The 15,303-nt window shown below is 42.1% G+C and overlaps 1 protein-coding gene and 1 long non-coding RNA gene across 3 annotated transcripts in view; one reads left to right on the top strand and one right to left on the bottom strand.

The window, feature by feature from the left end:
- Nucleotides 1–15,303, top strand: part of nfasca (neurofascin homolog (chicken) a) — a 150,669-nt gene that overhangs the window by 4,849 nt on the left and 130,517 nt on the right. The gene's annotated exons all lie outside the window — the stretch shown is intronic.
- Nucleotides 2,737–4,531, bottom strand: LOC130181687 (uncharacterized). Its single transcript, XR_008829620.1, has 3 exons — nucleotides 3,400–4,531; nucleotides 3,017–3,148; nucleotides 2,737–2,870 (listed from the first exon to the last, which is right to left on the bottom strand). It is a non-coding gene; the product is annotated as an uncharacterized LOC130181687 (long non-coding RNA).

Genomic DNA, 15,303 nt, shown 5'->3' with positions numbered 1-15,303 from the left:
AATTCTTACTTTACATACAGTGAGGTCCAAACGTTTGAGACAACTTTCCCTTTTATTTGAATGCAAACGTGTTATCAGACTTTCAAAAACAGCATGACGCTTTGTGGCCCGGGGAGAATTGTGTGATTTACTCCAAAGAAAAAACCTTTTATTAGCCTTATTTTCTGAGATTGATTCGACATATTGAACGATTCCATTTCTCTGTTTTGTGATATTGATCAAGGAGTGTAGCTCACATCACCCTGAGTAGCCAGAACAGAGTAGTTTTCTAACTGTACACACGGTGGTGCTATTGCAACAGTTTCTGACTACGTGAGGTGATCCACCAGTGGCCAGCTGACAGTGAAGTTTCATCTCTGTAGCCTTGAAGAAAATGACCGGACTTCAGTTTACGGGTGAATGTCTGTAGACTGTTTTTCCCCTGTATTCAGGCCAGCTGACTCCAGGAAGCAATATGATCCAATATGCTGCACAATGCCCTTTAACGTAGCATTTTCAGTTGCAGGTATTTCTTCATTCTTTGCACACATACTTTGCCTTAATGTGACGACTAAGAGCAACACCCAGTCCAGAGCCCTGGATGAAGCTGACAGGTGCACTCCTCCTCCCTGATGAAGGTGATTCAGAGGTAGATGCTGACATTTCCTTTTCTGAGTTGTGACTGCAAAGTGACCTCCTCATGTCTAAGTGACACCGTGTCAGATAATAACCATATACAGTTGTAGATATAAATAAAGTATGTCAAATTCCCCTCTGCCATTGGCCTCTATACTGAATATGGGCCATGGCGCCCTGGGAGCTGCAGATCTAGATCTACCAGAGCACTCCATGCTTCTGAATGGAATATGTTTTTTCCACCATGAATTAAAGATGTCAGGGCAGTCAGAACAGCCTTCATGTTGCTGTACCGTAGAGCCTTGTTTGGTGAGCTCCAGTGGGATTGTGCCATCTGTCAGCAGTGGTTTCATGGTTGATGGGATTCCCTACTGAAACTGATCTAAAAATTTAAAATAAAGCTTCACCAAAGCCGTATCTAGATTCAAATCTAGCTGTGCATGTTCCTGTATTGAGAACTCTGACCCCAGGGCGTCAGGTGTCGGCAGTTTGACTGACTTCCTCTGATAAATAAACGCTGATGACACACACTGGAAAATATTTCTTCTAAATCACCTGAGGCCGGACAATAATGGCTTCACCATGCTTCAAAAGGTTCTATGAAGACGTCCAAATATGTCTGAAGACAAACGTGTTTATTCCTGTTTGAAATGGCCACATTCACACCCACCCACAAATCGTCATGTTGATGAAACCAGTTTGAGACATGGAAAATTATCCTGTCATTATCCATAGCCAGGTTGTTTTAACCCCTCTGCCTCCAGGTTCGACACAGTTGTGAAGAGTGACACAGGTGCAAGGCATTCACCTGGACACATCATGAAGAGCCACTCCTTCATCAGTAACTGAACACTGACAGCTTCTGCACTAACATCAGACACATACATTTTCAACAAGTCCACATTTGTTAGGACTATGACAGGTCAACAACTAGACTACGTTTTTCAGGATGTATATTTTTTCTCTAGGTCTTCATTGCTGCAGTTCAGGTGATTGACCAGCAGATGTCAGTGTTGGAACACACAATACGTGTCTCCTCCATACTTTCACATACTGTCACAACCTGCATCCTGAGTGTTTTGTGATGTCTGGCTTTTCCTTCAACATGTTGACATGTGTGCACACACAGGCAGAGTTACACTGCTACACAGAGCTGTTTTGTGCTTTTTGGATAGTTTCGTGTCACATTTATGAGGAATTATCACAATTGAACATTTTATATTCCAAAATATGGTGTTTGAGTGACATACATGAGTCCCACATCTCGCTACAGTCCAGATCTTTGTAGATTAATTCAAACATTTAATAAATAATATAATATGATAAAAACTCATGGATCAAACCAAACAGGTAACCAGTAGGTTTGCTTTTTCTCTCATCTTTAATCCTTTGTAGTGCAGCTACATTCTGCCTTTGACATTTACATTCACTCATTTGTGAGACACTTTTATCCAAAGTGACTGACAGTGAGGGACGTCATTAAAGCTTCAGTAGAGACCGTGGTGTAAGTACTAAGTACTGCATCTCTTCAATAAGTGAAGGGGATCAGGTGAAGAAGTGAAAGTTCAGGCAGGTTAGTGTGTTTCCCTTATTCCACACATGCATTTATGAAAATGTTATTACTGTTATGTCTATATCATGTCAGCTTTTGTCACATGATGGCGTTCCTACTCTTATAGAGGCTGCTCCACCCTGAGCTGAACACACACATCAAACCCATCACTTTAACATATGTTCTACAGTATACAGACTACACAGAGTATACAGAGTACACAGACTACACAGAGTACACAGACTACACAGAGTACACAGAGTACACAGACTACACAGAGTACACAGACTACACAGACTGCACAGACTACACAGAGTACACAGAGTACACAGACTACACAGAGTATACAGACTACACAGACTGCACAGAGTACAGAGTACACGGACTACACAGACTGCACAGACTACACAGAGTACAGAGTACACGGACTACACAGACTACACAGACTACAAAGAGTACAGAGTACACGGACTACACAGAGTACACAGAGTATACAGACTACACAGGCTGCACAGACTACACAGAGTACAGAGTACACAGACTACATAGAGTATACAGACTACACAGAGCACACAGAGTACACAGTGTGTAGTACGCAGCAGCAGATGCCGTATGGCTGCTCTCCCACTGATCTCTCCTCCTGGCTGCCGTTCAGTAAGATGGAGCCTCCAGTGCAGATGGACATACCCAGGCCAGGTGGACCCTGGGTAAGATGGGGCGGTGCCCAGTGATAGGTGAATTAATTCTGCATTAGGGAAACCCGCTGGCATCATTATGATCATCTGGCATGGTGTGTCTGTTCAGGTATATATGTGTGTGTGTGTGTGTGTGTGTGTGTGTGTTGCTCACCTGGCGTGGGATTCAGAAGCACCGCCCTCCTGGGTTCACTGCTGGGTTTTAATACTTCACCTGGCATCAGAGTCAGACTGACTCACAGCTCAGCAGCCATTCTAACTGAGCTGCTACAGACTCACTCAGTCCCTGTGGAGTGAGATGGTTTTACATTTAATCTGCAACTGCTGAACAACTTTGTCTTTTACAAATATGACCACATTGATCTGCGTTGTGTTTCTTCAATCTGAGGAGAGATGCTTCAATCAGGGATCTTTACAGACACACAGTGAAACAGTCACGTTCTGTTTTAGAGGAAAGGACACCTCATTCAAAAGTGAAGTGTGGGTGGATGTCATGGATAATGGACGAGAGAGAAACAGTTACAGAGAGATACTCACTGCTGTGCAGGGCAGTTTGAATGAGAGCTGTTTTTTTTTTAATGCTGTCAGAAAACAGTTGTAGAGCTTGTTGACAGAGTTCAAACCTTCATATGCTGCAGTTTCTGTCTCTTGGTGAAGCCCAGGAATGTGTTTCACAGACCGCTCAGTGACAGAAACCTCCAGTGACACTGAACCACTGAACCCAGTGAAACAGCAGCTCTCTGTACTGATCTCTACCAATGACCAGCTCATTACTGAGTGCTGATTGGTTCCTGTTAAATATGTTTCAGTTTAATCCGCCAGTCCATGTGGGTGAAATGTTGCTCATGTTATTTTCCAAGATGAACCTGATTCATTTTTTGCCTGAAGTCAAACAAGCTGTATGACGATCAGTCTGTGGAGGCTGGAGCCCACACCTGCTGCACCTCTCTGCTCCCACTGCTGTCGGCTGCTTCTACACTGGAAACAGACAAAAGAAGTGGCTGGTAGCGCTTCCTCTTTCTTTCTAAGCTTGGACATGTGCGCCACCTGTCTGTACAATGCTCTCATCTAGCTCTGGGCATGAGGGCAAACAAGACTGTCTTCCAAAATATTGTCAGTTTCTCATGCAGATGCTGAATTCGTGCTGTTTGTCTTCCTGAAGAGAAGTGGAGCACCGAGCACATTCAGCCTGTTGTTGCTTTGTTTCTTAACTCTTTTCTTTGCAGGAAGCAGAAGCAGAAATTCAAAATTTAAGCTTATTCTTTTCTGACCTTTAAAAACTTAATACCGATGTTCTTGACGGACAGTTGCATCTCTATTTCTGTGGCTGTGGCTCGTCCCTGGTGCATGACTACATCATTCAGCCCACAGTCGTCCTTGAATGAAAGACCTTTTCCTTTGCTCCCCCCAGCAGTCTGCAGGTCCTCTCAGGTTACCTGGGCTGTACCTTCAAGTGCCCATCACTTTCTGCTTTTCAGCAGCTTCTATTTTTAAAAGCCTCACAGAAGCTGCAGTTTCCTCAGAGGGCAGGGAGGGAGGAGAGGAGAGACAGAGAAAGAGGGAAAAGATGACTGATGGGAAAGAGAGGAGGAGGAGGAGAGGAGAGGAGAGGGGGGCAGAGGAACACACCGAGATGGATGAAAATAGAAAAAGAAAAGATTGCAGGCGTCTGGAGTGAAGGCCAGTGGCACAGCAGTGTCTGGCTGGCTGCCAGGTGGAGAGGATAAATGGAGGATGGAGAGAGGCAGTCTGGTCTGTGGTGATGCTCCAGGCCTCGGTCTCCACGGAGACCACGGACTGGATAGAAAACACAGAGCAAGGAGGCAAGAGATGGTTCCACCACTGATATCGCTGGATCAAAGCTGCTGAAAGTACTATTAATATTACAACATTAATATTACATTAATGAACACTGATGTATCATAGATTTCAGAGATTAAATGAAAATTCAGTGTTCAGTAGTTTAATATTACACTCAGTGTCACCAGTGTGGTTTCAGAGATCAGACATGATGCTTCTCTGCAGACAGCTCTACATTAAAGCAGGGAAACGCTACGACTATCGAACACTCTGTCTAAGCCACTTCTTATGAAGATGTAAATGAACGAGAACATAAAATGTTTTCTCCCCAGTTTTTCATGACAGTTTTACATCATAGAGCAACTTGAACCTGCTCCACAATCTCTACAGTAACAATTTACTTAACAACATTATCCATGTTTACGACCTGTGAGCCTTTACAGCCACCACCTGGTATAAGATGAATCATGAAAAATGGATTCAAAAATGTTGTCAGATTTATGTCTAATTCAGATGTTTGAATCATTTTTTATTTTTTTTAACTGTGTAATGTTGGATAGAAAAAATATTGGATATGGATTGCTTGAGGGACAGTAATGCAGTAGTTGTTTAAGGTTGTGTTAATTTGAAGTACTTTTTATTACAGCTGAACAATTAAGGAGCTTTAATTTTGAAGTAAAATGTGTCATAAGCATACAGTCTATGGTTACAACAGACCATAAACGAAGCGTTGTGGTGCTACAGAGACGCTCCAGCCTTCAGATCATATTCTCCAGATGTAAAGGAACATGTTGTTTGGTAGAAGACCAACAAAAATCACATCATCATTGTTATATTTTTGTTTTCAGTGAAAGTGAAATACAAAACTGACCATTCCCACTCAAATCGCGACTTGTATCACAATCCCCACATCTGTCAAAATAATTGCAATATGATTTATTTTTGCATATCATTTAGCCCCACTTTATATACTGCTGGGTAGATTAAACTGCATCATGCACCATATGTGTAAGATCATCATGTTTAGTTGTGTCCCTATCCTGTCAGAACCATGTGAGCTAACACAAACAGGTATTTTCCGCTTTTTGATGAAGCATTTTCCAGCTTCAGTCCAAGTGGTTCAACATGTGTTTAAGCTTGTAATCCCTGATTCCTGCTCTCTTATGAATAGAAATGAAAGTACTCTCATTTTCAAACCATTCCACGGAAAATGTATTTTTTCAAATTAATTTTTTCAGTGTTCTATGATTCATTTTGTATCAGGCCACATGATGAATATGAAATAACCTGTGGCTTGTGAAGTTCATTTCTACCACATCAACCACATGTCCATCATCTCTGAGTGAAGCTGCTTCTTCTGTCAAAGCTTGTACTGAATATATTGTGCCATTACACTGACCTCAGGTTATGATTGTTTCATACAGTCAGTGTAGGATGATGAGTTTTTGAAATAAATTACAGACCAGACTGACGGACTGGACCAGATTCAGGTTTTATTCAGTGCTGGCCCCGTGGATCAGTCTAACGTTGGAGGAGACGGAGGCAGGAGTGGTGAGGGAAAGTCAGAGCTCTGTTCAGTCGATGCACACTGACAATATTTTAGCTGCAGCTTTGCCACGGGCTGTTCTTCAACTGTAGCTACTCCGTTGTTAAGATTAAAATCCACCCAGCAGATCCGATCATCGGAGACAAACTGTCTGATTGGGTAGAAGCTGCTGTTCAGACACGTTATCAGGATAATGAAAGTGTAGGCCTCCTCTCTCTGCTCCATCTCTGTATTTATTTCTTGTATGCACATTCTCTGTCTCCTGTCCCTGATGTGCAGACATTGAAAAACAAAGTGCTGGTCAGAAACCAGCCTTGCTGATTGAGCTGTGACCAGATGCTGAGTGGATGTACAGCAGGGGGACAGAAGTTAAGCTGATGTGTTGTGTCACTTTGCTAAATGCTGCTTATGAAGCTTCAACTTAACCTTAATTCAGGACGATTCTCCCAGTTTCATGGCGCTGGTTACCATGTTTAACCCTGCCTGTATTTCTGTGGCTGTGACTGGCAGCGTAACAACATAAGGACATGCATATGTATAAAGGGCAGAAATGACACATGGCCTTTTCAGCTGTGCTAAGGACAAAAACTAGGAGAAAGTCTCCTCTGATAAGTTTATCCAACACATGATATGCATGCTAAACAGGAGCCCTCTGAATTCATTACTGCAATTTATATTTGTTGCTCTTTTGTCCTTTAAACTGTGAATAACTTTCACCTTGTTTTTCTTCTGAAAAGGTGGTTTGAATCATTTAAAGCTCCATACAGTGTATGTGTGAGATCGTGCTACTGGCTCCGCCTCCATAGGGGGCAGCATTTCACCTCTTCACCCCTGTCCAGTTAATCATGTTGTTTTCCCCATGTTCCTTATAATTTATTATTTATATGTGCATTTACTGTTGATAGTTAAAATTGCTGATAGCACTGAAACAAATTATGATTACCTGTAATACAAAGAGTATGTTTTTATTTACCTATAAAAATATGAAGGCAAGGGGATACTGTGTGACACATGGGTGTCAGGCTACAGCAGCATGAGGAAGGGATGATGACATCATCACAAAGGCAGAATCAGTAATAAGATTTATTGCCAGGTAGGTTTTTACTTACAAGATATTTGGCTTGGTGTTTGGTGCAGTATCCAATAAACATATTAACAGGAAGTAACAATAAAAAGGTAAAATACTGCAACAGTCAAAAAGATAAATGTACATAGATACACATATTAAAAAAATTAAACTATGTAAAAAACTATATACAAAAGTGTTGAAAAACTTTAAGTAGGATGTGCAAAAGATCACAGTATAGACAATATGTATATATATTCTGTGCAAGGATAATACTCTGAGGTGTTACTGTCATGTGGTTGTTGATGGTTGATGAGGCCAGACGCAGAAGAAAAGGCAGGTGCTGGTCCAACACTGGGAGGACTGGACTGGAATTCTGGTCCTGATACAGACAAACGTGAGAGGACAATTAGTTTGTTATATTCAAACATGTTAGGTCTGTTGTGTGTGTATAATAAATAGTAATGATAGATATGAATATGCTAAAATAAATACAGTATTAGGCAGTGGATCCTGAACCTGCTGGTTCTGGATCAAACAGTCTCTTTGCCTTACTTGTAAAAAAAGTTACTGACACTGACGCATCAGCCGCAGGAACAGGCTAAATTCTACTACAGCACTAAAACGTCTGTCGACATCATCAATCATACATTTATGCCCCTTGAAGTGTTTGTCAGTACGGTTTGCCATTTGCACTAATGATACTTTTCTCTACAGACCAACATTAGATGTTACTCCAAAGTCTGACAGAAAAGTTGCAGCTCTGCATCAAACTGCATCTGTTTACTGGACTGGAGCTGTCTCCAGCAGTGAGAAGCTAAACCAGGATTCACGCGTGTTTTGCTTCTTTGACGTTGAACTGTAGCGTAACTTCAAGCTCTGGAGGAAGCTGTTCTTCTTCGTGGATCTGAGGGCAGACTAGACGCTACACTGACTCACACATTATCTAGTGTATCCAGGTGGTATTACAGCACGGTCCAGGACGCGGCTAGTTGGTTAGCGTGCTCATTTCAGTAGATATCTCTGAAATACAATAGCTGGAGGTCTTGGTCATGACATCATCACTGTGGCTCCATCACATACTATTGTTAGTGCTAGTTCATTTTTTGAACATTTTAAACTGAGCTTACACATTACACCTTTAAACTTCAAATAAAAGACCGAAGTGTAAAATAGCTTTAATAAAACTCTAGACTTCTTGCTTGTTTACTCTGCTTTGTCTGAAATGCTGCATCCAGTAACCTCAGGAATAACACTGTGTCACAGTTTAGATATCAGGCAACATGGAAAGAGATCCATATTCAGACACATCGACGTAGAACAGGTTTAATTTAGAGAAGAGACAGGAAGACAGGTCACAGACCAGCAGCAGGTTGCAGGTGGGAACAGGAGACTGACAGGCAGTTGTGGAAAGGTCCATAGAAATACAAGGGCTGGAAAGAGGTTGTGAAACAGGGCAGGTGTTACCGTGTTACCTTGACACCATTTTACCACGACACCATGTTACTATGACCCGGTGAGTAAGAAGTTGTCTTTACTAATCTCTAATGGCCGACACTACAAAAAATAGCCTACATTCTCCTTAAGCAGAAATTCATCCGTAAGGGTGTGTGTGTGTGTGTGTGTGTGTGTGTGTGTGTGTGTGCGTGCGTGCGTGCGTGCGTGCGTGCGTGCGTGTGCGTGTCTCATTATTGCCTCTGGCTATAAACAGGAGGCACATGCTGCACTGTGCAGAGGAAATGAGCCCCATTACAAAGCCTGTGCAGTTAATCATTAACTGAGTCCATCCTCTGTGCTGAGTGCACATCTGCCACACTCTGTGCTGATCAATCACTTCCTCTTTTGTTTTGCTCACTCTGTGAAACATAAATCTGCAGTTATACCTGCTGTCATTGGGTGATTTGTTATTGGGAGCACCGTCCTGCTGCCACACCCACAACCAACACACACACCCATGTACACCCATCTCTGTCTTTTTATAACTGTGTATTCAATTTAATGCAGCAGACTGAGTTTATTCAGACAGGGTTTCCTCATGTTGCTCACAATACAATAGATTTATATTTATAGAGGTTTGATATTTTAATTGCAATTACGATGTTGATTGAATAGAATTGCTATTCGGTTAAATACATATTTAGTGTCGCCTTATTTTTTGTGGACTTTAAAAATTTCAATAATATTTATTTTTCAAAACACACTGTACTTTTGTTGACGTAAACTTCACCTCAGGTGATGTAAGTGTAGCAGGTGAGCAGGTGAATCTCATCAGTCACATGACCTGCTCCACTCCCAGGGCTGCAGACAGCAGTGAATCCTGTGCAGTTAACACTGCTCTGTATAGTACAGACCTTATAGCTAGGGCTGGGTGATATGGCCAAAACTGTTATCACGATAAAATTTATCGATGTCGATGTTTATCACAATAAATACCACATCGTTATTTCTTTCAGGTTTAAAGGCAGATTTTTGCTTCTGAGTGAAAGTTGAAGAAACCAGACAGTCGACTGTGGTTTCAAACTGTTCTGTTCAGTCAGAACATGACAAACACTTGCCAAACAGCAGAAGATTTAAAAACTCTGAAATGTGCATGATCAAAATTCTTTTCAGTCCTTTTTCCTCAACAAAGTAAATTGAAAATGAAGTTCTGCAGTGTGATACAGCACACATGTAACATGATCAGTCTGCAATATAAATAAATAGATAAAAAAGACAAAGAAGATCTGCACTGGGTGCTGGCCTGGGTGCGGGCCTGGGTGCTGGCCTGGGTGCGGGCCTGGGTGCGGGCCTGGGTGCTGACCTGGGTGCTGGCCTGGGTGCGGGCCTGGGTGCTGGCCTGGGTGCTGGCCTGGGTGCGGGCCTGGGTGCTGGCCTGGGTGCGGGCGTGGGTGCTGGCCTGGGTGCGGGCCTGGGTGCTGGCCTGGGTGCTGGCCTGGGTGCTGGCCTGGGTGCTGGCCTGGGTGCGGGCCTGGGTGCTGGCCTGGGTGCGGGCCTGGGTGCTGGCCTGGGTGCTGGCCTGGGTGCGGGCCTGGGTGCTGGCCTGGGTGCGGGCCTGGGTGCTGGCCTGGGTGCTGGCCTGGGTGCTGGCCTGGGTGCGGGCCTGGGTGCTGGCCTGGGTGCTGGCCTGGCTCTCATCGAGGGTCCACTAATACTCGTCTGGGCCTGTGATTTCTTACTTGTGTCCTAACGGGTGATATTGTTTCAAATGATGAATCAGGTTCTTGGTGTTGCCTGTCTTTGATGGAACGTGTCTCCGGCACAGTTTGCGCTGCACATTGCTCTGTTTTTTGTCGGACTGTAAATAAGTTGAGTGGCCTCTCGTTGACCATATGTTCATTCTTCAAGATGTGTTCTGCTTTTTCTCCGTTCGTCATTCATTTGTGGGCGTGCTATAAGCATGTAAATGAATTATATCGAACATTTATCGAACATTTTTAATGTTTCTATTGAGGAAAATAATTTTGCGATAATTATTGCTACTGTTTTATCACCTGGCCGTACTTATAGCTTATAGTGATAGATACAGGACCAAACTGACTTCAGATCCTTTTTTTGATCAGTCCACAGAGACTCTAACCTGAACAAACCTCAGTCAGATACAGTGAGTCAGGCAGACCACCCCTCTACCAGGGGATGGGGGCAGGTTAAAAAGCCCCCCCCCCCCATCTTCCCTCAAATCACAATTAGTTTTCATACCATATAAACTACATCAGCTCTTAGACTCTTTTCTATGTTGTTATGTTTTGAAGGGAAGAGGAGTCCTTCAATGTTCTAGCACCATTTGTATGGCAGGGTGCAATGAACATGTTCAGCCTCTGGGGGTCACAAGAGCGGCTTTACAGTTTTAGTACTGATCTGTCTTTATGTCACTGCCCCTTGTATATGTTTGTTAATGTCGGCGTCATGTTCACTGTTTCTGTGAGGTGACAGCTGATACGTTCATTAACATGATCAGTATCAGAGGAAATGACCAGTTTTTATTTTTGTCTCACATTCATTTGAGACAAAAGACTTGAATAACCGATGGTGGTTCAGTTAGACGTGAATCCTGGAAAGATTGTGTGTTGGACGGTTGTGAGGTTCCACCTGATCTGTTCCAGTCTGAGTGTAACTAAAGCTGGACGCCTGGAGGCCTGTTCCACCTATTCACCATACATCCCATCTGTCAGTGCACTGAGTGTCCTGCAGCTCATTGACTGAGTCAAGCAGGTGACTGCTGCAGTGTCTGCAGCGACAGGCCGTCCTCATGATGAAGCTGAACCCCCTCAACAAAGCACAGTGTTCCTGCTCGCTGCATTAAGCCTGCGGGGCTTTCCCGCTGATCTCTGACCAGCAGTCACTGCTGTATTGATCACAGTTAACACACCCAACCTGTCACCTGATATGATCGGCTTTGACACCTTAGAGCTTCAAGGGAGGGACAGGGTTTGTCACACACACCACACACAGACACCTCCCAGGTCTTTATTTGATGACTGCGACCTGAAGGTTGTTCAGAGAGGGATGATAACGATGACGAGGATGAAGGTGACAATATTAACACATTCAGTTTTTGTTTTTTTTTACCAATTTTCAACAAAAAAAGCTGATTGGTTCACACAGATGTAGACAACAAACTGCACAAAGGCTTTGATACACAAACAATACTTAAATGATGTATTGATACTCCAGCAGTAGGATCAATTCATTGTTGTATAAACTGGTCGAATCAAATATATAAGGGGAGAAGTTCAGCAGCTTAGGTTGAGCTTCACATGCAGAGTTTGAATCACTGCTTGACTAAAAGCAGAACAGATAACAAGCTTTATTTATACAGCACATTTCAACATTAAACATTAGACATGAATTAAAACAAACACATACATGATATGTATGAATTGAAAACCATTAAGACCAACAAGCGTTCAGTAAAATTAATCAGACATGCAAATTAAAACTAAGTAGGAATGAAATGAGATTAAACAAAAGAATAAGACATGTAAGTTAAAACCAATATGAGGAACAGAAACAAAATAAAATATTAAGACCAGAAGACAAGATAACGGTGCCGGACAAAGGTGCAGCTAAAGAGGATGTTTTCAGTTTCATTTTAAGAGAGGATAGTGTGGATGATGCTGCGAGGATTAGAGAATTTCTTTTCTGGTCATTTCCCAAGAAAACTGATTTTATTTAGTCCCGGTTTGGAGATTACAGTGTGTGTGTGTGTGTGTGTGTGTGTGTGTTTATGTGTTTGTTTGTTTAGTTTGTTCTCTTGCATGACAACAGTACATCAGAGATTACTGTTACCAGTTGAATCACCACGCACGCACACACACGCACACACACACACACACACACACACACACAGGCCATTAGCAGACAGTGTTAATGGCTGCTGATGAGGTCACAGGTTATCCATCTCCATTAGGATGCCACGTGTTTTCAGGAAGCAGATGTGTGCGTGCGTGCGTGTGTGTATGTGTGTGCGTGCGTGTATGTGTGTCTGTGTGTAGCAGATGTGTTGCTCACAGATCCTGTTTTATTACATTGCTACAACAAAACAAAACTGAGCTAAAACACTAATAATAAGACTGTATGTTAATTAGGTACTGACTTTTAATTCCTTCTAGTCAACAGCAGTTTCAAATCAAATGACCAATCAGGTCATTTATAACTCTATTCCTAATCCTTGAAGATACATTGAGATTTTGTCAAAGCTGTGATCAGCGATCTTCCCTCCAGCTTCCTGTTGATGTTTGAGTTTTGAAGTGGGAGAGTTTGATGGGTTTGATCGGATATTTAAACCTCAGGGTCAGGGTCAGGATCAGGGTCAGGGTTTGGGTGACAGTACTCAACTGCTGCAGCCAGTTAAAATGTGAACCATGTGACTGTCATGTTCTGTGGTGGAGTTACTCTCATGTATTTGCTGTCAGATCAGAGATAGACAAAAAAATGTAGTTTTAGTTTAAGCTCCACAGATGGTTTGTCCAGTTGTTCAGTCAAATCAAAGTTATTCCAGTAATGATGTGCTCATGACTTCTTGCAGCTGTCCTGTATTTTACTGATGAGGTCCTAAATGTTTTGTTCCTTGTTCTTTTTATTGGATCTTATTTCAATGTGTTTCCCTTGCTGTGGAAAATACTTTTTTCTTCTTGCTTAAAATGTGATAGAATAAAGATTATTATACTGTATATAAATGTCAGCACAAGGACTGAAGGTGAAGGAGGTGATGTCGCCTCAGCCAGTGGGGCACAGCCTGGACCTAAAGCTCTGGTCCAAAGCCAACAAACTGTCAGTGTCTACGTTCAATGAAGCTCTTGTTGCATACATTAACAGCACAGTGACTGCAGCCATGACATATCTGCTGGCCTGTCGTTGATACGCTACTGTACGCATACAGCTCACTCATAAAACACACACACACACACACAATGCAAACATACACACAGCACAGAGACACACTGAGCTCCTTTCTCTCTGCTCAATGCAGTGGTTTGAAAAGAACCATATAATGTAGAGAAAAGTGTGTGTGCGTGTGTGTGTGTGTGTGTGTGTGTGTGTGTGTGTGTCCATCTGACAGAGACCTGCTTGACGTGAAAGAGACTCAGATAAAATGTTTCCATATCAAACAGAGTCTTGTCCTCTCTATTTTCAGTTCTATTTAAACCTTTATCTCTGAACATAATAAGAAAACTATTCTTTTCTTTTTGTGTCTTTTGATATGTCAATAGAAAAACACAAAATAATAGTTTTGTCCATTTAATTGTAAGAGGTGCACCTAAATATCTGGGGTCTTTAGTCGTCCTCAGTAGAGTAACACTCTTCTGCAGTTCAAAGTTCCTGTACTTTGAAAAATGCTAACTGCTAACCAAAGCTAGCACACAGTTATAGAGTCGAAATAGTTTTATTTGTATGTCTAGAAATCCTGTTCAGTTTCTGCACTGACTGTGTTTGATTGGTTGGATCATTAGTGCTACAGCAGCATAAGAGAACGTGGCTCTTGATACGTGATCATAAGTTGTTACTGAACTGTTGAACTGTTTGAACTGACTTTGAATCATGTGCTGCTGATGAAGTCGAAGTTTATGAATTTATCAATAGGAAATATACTGTATATTTTACTGTTAGTTGTTCAGTGGTAAGAGTAGCAGGGCCAGACCTATAATCTGACTGACTGACTGACTGACTATTGTAGTCTACTGAGCTGCTCTGTTTCCTGCAGGGAAGAAGAGGAGCGCTTCCAATACACTGAGCCTCGCCTCCATTACAGCAAATAAACTACTTTCATTACATGTATAATTATTACTAAAGGAGGCAGAGGTTACAGTAAATCCAGCAGAAATCACAGCTCAGTCTTTGTCTTTCATTTATGTGTTTTGTGATTTTGTCAGACGACGTCACAGTTATAAAATCTGCCTTTGACCGTAGGTCCAGACAGATACTAAGTTTAGACCTAGTCTTTAGAAATGATTGCACTATCATTTTGAATCATGCCCCCTGCTGCAATGTTTACAGACAATTCCACAACATATGCATCAGCACAGACATCTGGGGAACTTAGTTAATAAAGTTGATAAAAAAAGGTAAATAAAAGGGTTCTTAATGTAGAAAAGACACAAAGTTTGGTATTCGGTTGAAAATATTCATTAAAAGACATACCTAGTTTACACCTCGCTATAGTAAATATAGCAATCGGATAAGTAACAGAAGCAGAGTTCTGAGGATCACTGTTGATAATAAAATGTGTTCATCAGGTGGTGGTGATAATGGGCAGAGGCATGGCTGCTTAAAACACTGCAGAAAATTCATGCTTAGTTATCTTAATTAAACTAATTAAACAATTAGTGCAAACGTTAGTGTTATCACAGTCAGATTTTTGTTCAGTGATCTGGTCCAACACAACAGATAATTTGAAAAGATTACAGGTGGCACAGATTAAAGCAGAACAAATTGCTCTCCACTCCATTTCGAACAAGAGTCGACACAATGAATCGTTGTTTGGCTTGGTTAAGTGTCTCTTATCATACTGACATGGATGTGTGTTGATGTA

Source organism: Seriola aureovittata, chromosome 2 (assembly GCF_021018895.1).
Source record: "Seriola aureovittata isolate HTS-2021-v1 ecotype China chromosome 2, ASM2101889v1, whole genome shotgun sequence".
Classification (NCBI taxonomy): Eukaryota; Metazoa; Chordata; class Actinopteri; order Carangiformes; family Carangidae; genus Seriola; species Seriola aureovittata.
The sequence above is the reverse complement of the archived record's forward strand: the minus strand, read 5'-3'. Positions and strand labels throughout refer to the sequence as shown.